Below are 8,308 nucleotides of genomic sequence, written 5' to 3'. Positions count from 1 at the left end.
CCTGAACACTTAACCCCTAACCTCTAGCACCACTCTGCGGGGCTTCCTACCTATCATTCATCTTTGGTTCTGCAACAGGTATCTACCCAGGGCATGTCAGTGCACACAGATTTCTCTGGTTTCAGAGTCCAGGAAAACTTACATGCTAACAGGGCAAGGGCGGACCCCTGGCAACGACACGCTGATTTTTTCCTGATTTTTCATCTACAGATGACAGCGACCTGCGTCATTGGCGAAGACATCGAAGCGATAGGAGGCGTGGCACGACGACGGTAGATGATGGCATTCCAGAGACAGGCGGTACAGGCATCGTACCCCACACAGCCATTCCCCCTCCACTTCTGGACCTTCGGTTGGTTCCAGCAGGAAGAAGAGCTCGAGAGATCAATGCCTCATCTTGCAAGGGACCAAGCGTCTGCAAATTCATCCAGGAGGGCTTCTCCAGAGGTGGCGAGAGTTCCGATAGAACTGCCTAACTTCGCATCTCTTTCTTTGGTATAGATGGCTACAGGACCTGCTCCAACTGGGAAGTACCGCGTCCGTCCGGCCTTGCAGCACCACACCACACCCACTACTCACGCAGATCTAGTAACAGCTTTGAAACAATTTATTGATAGTTTTGATGGTAAATCGGGCACTGGGGGCCCTTTAGCATCTCCAGGGGGGGCCAGGCCTTCGCCTGTGGGTGGTAACGAGGTACAAGGTATGGCGTATAGGAATTCAATGTTGTCTGGCGCTATGACAAGGAATATCGGCGGCATCTAGCATTAATTCCATCCATTGGTTGGGCATCAAAAGCCACCTACATATGGATACAAATGATATTGGCTCAGAAGCCACAGCACCCCATTCAATCCAGGGCCACAGGCGCCGAAATCCAGTCCAGTGCCGGGCCCATAAACCAATCGGGGCTTATTGTCTCTACAATGAACTGTCGCTTTTACACCATGTGCAAATTCTGGTATGAATGCTAAATTTGTGCAGGAGCCCATTCCGCTATCCGCTGCAAGCATAGGAACAAACAAACATCTATGGGTGCAGCCGGTGGAGGAGAGAATGTCGGTAAAGATACGTTGGCTTCAGCAGTGGCTCAAGCAGTACCTGAAGAGGCGAGAAGCAAGGCTACTGCATGATGGTTTTGCGGAAGGTTTTTATATTCCATATGACTAATCCTCGTCGTTGTTACTGTGTTCAAATTTAAAATCAGTTCAGGATAATGTCGCTCTAGCCTGGGAGAAAGTGCTAAAGGAAGAGAAATTAGGTAAAATGGCAAGCCCCTTTGAGGAGCCTACATTGCCCAACCTGAGAGTTTCACCTCTGGGTTTGGTTCCAAAAAAGGAAACGGGGAAGTATAGGTTAATACACCATCTATCATACTCTCCGAGTACGTCTGTCAACAACTGGATCTCCAAGGATGCAGCGACAGGATCTTATACGTTGTTTGATTGAGCAGTTGACTTAGTTAGAAGACAGGGCTAGGGAGCGCTGTGTGCAAAATCTGACATAGAAGCTGCTTTTCGTTGTTGCCCGTGCACCCGGCATGTTTTCATTTATTAGGCTTATCGCTCTGGTTATTTTCTCTTCAATATGTGCCTGTCTACGGGCTGCTCCATTTCCTGTTCCTATTTTGAACTATTCAGTTCAAGAAGACGAGACTCCATGGACTGTTATACCCCAAACCACCACCCCCCATACCCACCACTCAACTACCCGTCATGCTTTGTTTGAAGTCTAATATATGGTTTAAAGCGAAGCATGTGCCAGGGTGTCAGAATTTTGTTGCTGATGCCCTCTCTCGTTCCAATTTTCAGGTCTTCTGGGAACTCCACCCGACAGCGGTTGGGGAGGGACTTGCATGTCCAGAATACCTATGGGACCTGGTCGGGAGGTCTTGATGGACCTGGTGCGCCGCTCAGTATCCAAAAGTACTTGGTGCAGCCATATTAGAGCTTGGTCAGCATGGTCAGCCTGGTCTGGCAGAAATCTTCTCTGCTTTGCAGACCCTCACATATAAATTCTTGCTACAGCTTCGCACACAAAAAGTGTCTGCAAAAACGTCTGTCGGGCGTCGCATTCATACTAAATATGGCGGGCCTTGCGGATGTAACCAAACAATTTGCGATCCGCCAAGTTGGCAAGGGTTGGAAAAAGGAGGTGTTTACTAGAAACAGGAGGTGCCAGGTTTTCTTGCACTTACTAGGCAGCCTACTGGCTGTTTTGGAGGTCATTTGTGCCAGCATCGGTGAACGCCAATTGTTTCGTGCCACTTTTTCCTTGGCCTTTTTTGCAGCTTTGTGGATAAGCGAATTAGTTAGCGCCAGCTCCCCAAGGCTGGGAGGACTGCTTGTGACGGATGTTCTGTGCAAATCCAAAACCGATGTTTTTAGGAGAGGTTCCTGGGTCACCATAGGGTCGTTGGACACACAATATTGTACTGTTCGGCTCATAACTGACTTTGCCCAGTTTAGGCATGCGGGTGAGGTTTTCTTGGTACATGACTCAGGAAAACCTTTAACACATTATCAGTTTACATCCGTCTTCAAATCTGGCCTCGTTGAGCTTGGCCGGGACCCGCAGGAGTTTGGTTTATATTAATTTAGGATAGATGCAGCCACAGTGGCCAATACCTGCAGTATCGACACCAAGCGCATCAAATTCTTAGACCGGTGGGTTTCCAACAGCTATAGGACATACATTCGTCCGGACTTGCTGACATCATGGTTATTTTTACTGCTTCAGTTTAGTTTTCTGTCCTCCCTTTCTCTTTAGGTGCAGAACCAGTTAGTGTTTTTACAGTGAGCCACTCATACATCTACTGGGCTGAAAGGAGGGCCTATCCAGTGTCGACATCACTTGGAAAGGGTTAGGCTGGTCTTACACGGCCGTAATGATTTTACAGTCCGCAAGTTGCTGATCAACATAGACACCGCAGATGCCCATGAACTGCTGCACTCGCCCTTAGAGTTCTATGGGCGAGTCCGTGCAGTGCTGTGAATTTACGGCCTTTGCGGACCTGTTCTATAAAGTGCGGACCACGGTTGCAGCCCGGCCACACCACGAATAAAATATCCAGTCGTGTAAAAGGCCGCATTGAATATAATGTGTCCGCAAATGGTCCGCAATTGAAAACCCTCAATTGCAGACCATTTGCGGACTTACATTATGGCCGTGTAAGACCAGCCTTATGTGGGCTCAGATGGCACCAAGTATTGCCTTCACATGTGCTTGTCAGTCGGCGATGCTATGGACCCTCTATAGCAGTGATGGCGAACCTATGGCACGCGTGCCAGAGAGGGCACGCAGAGCCCTCCATGCTGGCACGCGTGCGGTCGCCCGGATCGCTCACCAACAGGGAATCCGGTACAGGATTCCCCGTTGATGAGCGATCACTGCCTTCAGTTGTATGTGCAAATGCACATACAGCTGAAAGCTGTCAGGGTAGGCCGCGGATCGCGCGACCGCGGCCTACACTGGCTGCAGAGTTTGACCTCTGCCCCGACGCGGGCGCGATGACGTCATCAGCGCCGCCAGTGACAAGAAGGTGAATGCCGGCGGCTCTTCAGGGGTGAGTATGAGAGTGGCTCACTGTGTAAATGATGTTGGGGGGAGCGCTTATAATACTTGGTGGGGTGTATGATACTGGGGGGGCTTATAATACTGGGTGGGGTGTATAATACTGGGGGGAGTGTATAATACTGAGGGGGCTTATAATACTGGGGGGAGTGTATAATACTGGGGGGGCTTATAATACTGGGTGGGGTGTATAATACTGGGGGGAGTGTATAATACTGAGGGGGCTTATAATACTGGGGGGAGTGTATAATACTGGGGGGGCTTATAATACTGGGGTGGCTTATAATACTGGGGGGTGTACAAAAGAGCATATAATACTGGGGGGGGGGCTATTTATAAGCACACAATACTGTGTGTGGATGCCACTGTGGAGCATATAATCCTGTGGGGGGGGGACACCTACTGCGGAGCATATAACACTGGGGGGCTACTGTGGTACTGTGGAGAATATAATATTGTGTGGTGGGCCCACTGCAGAGCATATAATACTGTCTGGGGTCCCCTCACTATTTATATCACACAGTATCTGTTTTATAGCAGACGTGTTATTAGTACAGGATGTAAGAATATTACACGGTAACTATAAAACAGATCCTGTGCGATGTAAATAGTGAAAATTAATTGTTCAAAGTACCAAATGCTGAGACCTTTACATTTCAGTACAACGTTGTTTGTATTATTGAAAGCTCTGTAAAGCCCCACATGACTGTAATTTTTGGTCAGTAACTGTCCGCAATTGTGGATCCGCATAGTATTAAGTCTATATTGTCGTGTTGGCACTCCGCGAAAATTTTGTGGGTTTTGGGTTGCAGTTTGGGCACTCGGTCTCTACAAGGTTCGCCATCACTGCTCTATAGTGTTAATATATGCTGGAGGGAATGACTTAGGGAAAGTCAAGCTAGCTGAACTCATTTTACTAATGAAGCAGGACCTGGACTGAGTGTCTGATTTCCTCCTAGTGCACTCCTTATCTGGTCTGAGATTATACCTAGGTAATTTTGGAGAGGGGCTAGAGACCATCTAGCCATTGATAGAGCGCGAAGAGTCTTGAATATCCGAGTTTCAAGGTTTGGTCGCTCAGTGGCGTAATGATCCGCCACAAAGAGCTAGAAGGGGATAACTTTGACTTACTCCTGTGGGAAGGGGTTCACTTGAACCCCAAAGGCAATGACATATTTTTGTCAGGTTTGCAGGATGGCCTTGAGAAGGCTTTGCTTTTGCTTTGTGAAGTGGGTTGCAGACAGTTGTAGAATGGTACGCTGTTAGTTCCTTGGCAGGGGATTCCATGCCCGATACAAGATGGCTTCACTTGTCCGCTGCCTCAGCTGCTTGGCAATCAGGCGAAGCACCAAAATGATGAAGACGGGCATGGAATAAGTTTGTTTGTTTTACATTGTTTTTGTTACAAACTGGTGAAATGAAGTTGTGACCACTCCACATAAACCACATAAGGGTGTATGGTGTTCTTTCAGGTACAAGAAGTTTGGGAGATCCCCATGATTGGGTAAATTGAGCGTTTATGTCCATGCAGTTTTGGTAGCCCTAAATCATACAGTGAAAGGGCTATGGACTGCATGGCAGGGAGGGCGGAGCAAATGAGCATTTTTTTTAAAGTAGAGGGGACCGTGGCTTTAGAGAGGCGGAGCTGCAAAAGGTTAAAAGTCAGGGACACGTAGACGGGGCTTACCTTCTGCCTTTGATGGTAAGAGGAACATCCTGCCCACCTTGCCCCTTGGCTGTGTGTTAGGGATGGATGGTAGCTCTGGTTGATACCTGGTTCCTTTTCGGTAGGCTTTGCTGGCCCTGCTTTTTTTCTTTCTTTTTCAGATGTCACAGCATGACTTCACCTGCCTGCTGCCTCTGTGGATTGGCAGTCGGGCGAAGCAACAAGATGATAAAGAATACATTTGTTTGTTTCACGTTGTTTTTGTTACAAACTGGTGAAATAAAGCTGTGGCCAACCCCACATAAACCACACAAGGGTGTATGGTGTTGTTCTTTCAGGTATAAGAAGTTTGAGAGGTCCCCGTGATTGGGTAAAATGAATGTTTATGTGCATGCCGTCAATGCTAGCTGCTGCCTATCCGACAGACAGGGCAGATCACAGGCCAGGTGCACACATAGGGAGTAATGTATAGGACAGGCACTGTGGGGCTGAGGTGAAGGGGCTGTTATGAGAGTCTAGACCAGGGGTCTCAAACTCAATTTACCCCAGGGCTGCTGGAGGTAGAGTCTGGGTGAGGCTGGGCCGCCTCAGGTTTTCCCAATTTTTTTTTTCTAAAACTTGCCATATTCTGACAGTCGTAACTTTTTTATACGTCCGTGTACGGGGATGCATTGGGCGTCTTTTTTTGCGGAGCCGGGTGTACCATTTTTGGGAAATGCTATTGCTTTGATCACTTTTTATTCAAATTTTTATCAGAATCAAAACAGTGAAATAACGGCGGTTTGGCACTTTTGACTATTTTTCCCGCTACGGCATTTACCGTACAGGAAAAATATTTTTATAGATTTGTAGAGCAAGCGATTTCGGACTCGGGGATACCTAACATGTATGTGTTTCACAGTATTTAACTACTTTTATATGTGTCCTAGGGAAAGGGGGGTGATTTTGAATTTTTAATACTTTTTATATTTTTTTTTTACTTTTTAAAAGTTTTTATTTTTGCATTTATTAGACCCCCTAGGGGTGTTGAACCCCAGGGGGTCGGATCACTAATGCAATGCATTACAATGCTAATGCATTGCAAAAAAAATCATCATTTCTTTTGCAGGCTGCATAGAGCAGCCTGCAAAAGAAAGAGATTGCATACAAGCCTGGGAGCCTTGTAAAGGCTCCCAGCTGTCATGGCAAAGTGACGTCACCTTGGAGCTTGCTCCAGGCGCCGGCGATCACCGGCAAAATGGCGGCGCCCATGCGCCGCCGGGAAAATGGCGCCTCCCGGGACCGATCGGAGACATTAGCACCGGTTGTCTACTGCTTAAAGCAGTAGACACCCGGCGGTTATGGCGGCCACCCGGCTCCCGGGCGGTTGCCATAGTTACACACCCGGCATGCGCCGTACTATTACGGCGGATGTCGGGATGTCCGCCGGGGGCCGCAAACTATTGTGCCGAGGGCCGCAGTTGACCCGCGGGCCATGAGTTTGAGACCCCTGGCCTAGATACTGTCCAGTAACATAAGCAGGTTACAACTGGTTGTATGGCAACAAAGTGTTCTGAAAATCAAGCTTGAAGACTATTACATTGCAATGTATGATTGGCATTCTAGGTAAAGCAATCAGGTAAAGATTATGTCAAGCGAAGAAAATTGCAGCAAAGAAAACAAGTCAGAAGAGGAAGACGCCAGAATGTGTAACAAAAGTATCTGACCTGCAATTAACAAAGGAGAGGCTGTGATGTCATAGCTTAGAAGAAAAGTGCATGCAAGTAGCTGACCAGAAACTCTGACATCATGTCTTGGATGTTGTGTCTGACACGGTGTCACAATTTGGGAAGGGACATTGTGAGTTTGTAATCAGATTAGTAAAATAATGCTGACAATTAGGGGTTAATAACAAATGGCCATAAATTAGTGAGGTGGGAATATGAATAACTACTATAATACTGCCCCCAATGTGCTAATGTATAACTGCTATAATACTGCAAGATTCTAACTACTATAATGCTGCCCCCTATGTACAAGAATGTTAAAATACAGTATCCTATAAACAAGAGTACAATTACTATAATACTGTCTCATATGTACAAGAATAAAGCTATTATAATACTACCCCCATTGACAATAGTATTGCTTCTACAATCCTGACCTAGTACAAGAATATACAGTAAATACTACAATACTGCTTCCTATGTACAAGAATGAAACAACTATAATAATTGCTTTAAATAGGTTGACCAAGACTTACAATTAATGACCTCTCCTTTAACTATATGCCCCCCGTCTCCAACTTTCCAACTTTATACATTTCTAAACATTTATAATTAATTTTCCTTAGTTCTACTTTAATATATGTAGGTTATGTGACCTACACGTATAAAAATTTTTGTCTTTCCGCTGGCGCTGTGGGGTCTTGGGCCCTTCCATACCCTGGAACGTCACTGGAAAGAAGCCCACCCGCCCCGTTCTAACTATCCTTTCCTCCTTTGGATATCTGGACCCTGGGATGTGAGGAAGGCTATCTCTTCATTGCATGTGCTGGCCACCACGTATTTGTAATACAGTGGGCGACCAGCACATGCCATAAAGAGGAGGTGCTAGCTGACGATGACATCCTGGGTCTAGAGCTCAAAGTAAGCAAAAGTAAGTGTAATGGAGCTGGGGGCAGGACAAGAGGAGGTGCCAGCTGGTACACGTCATATAGAGGAAGTGGTGGCTGACACCTCTATAGAGTGGGCAACGAGGAATCCTGCCACCATGTAGTGCCATATAATATGTAATGCGCATGTGCAATCCATGTGATACTGTGCAGGGGCACCATGGAGCATATTAAAATGTGTGGTGCCCACTGTGGAGCATTATATTATGTGGGTGACACTGTGGAGTATATTATACTGTTCAGGGGCCACTGTGGAGCATTATACTGTGTGGTGGCCACTGTGGAGCATATTATATCATGCAATGGCCACTGTGGAGAATATTATACGCTGCATGGGCCATTATAAAGCATTATACCATCCAGGGGCCACTGTGATGCATATTATAAGTGTAATGGGGCTGAGGGGCAGGTCAAAG

This window comes from Leptodactylus fuscus, chromosome 6 (genome assembly GCF_031893055.1).
Source record: "Leptodactylus fuscus isolate aLepFus1 chromosome 6, aLepFus1.hap2, whole genome shotgun sequence".
Taxonomy (NCBI): Eukaryota; Metazoa; Chordata; class Amphibia; order Anura; family Leptodactylidae; genus Leptodactylus; species Leptodactylus fuscus.
This window is presented reverse-complemented; position numbering follows the sequence as displayed.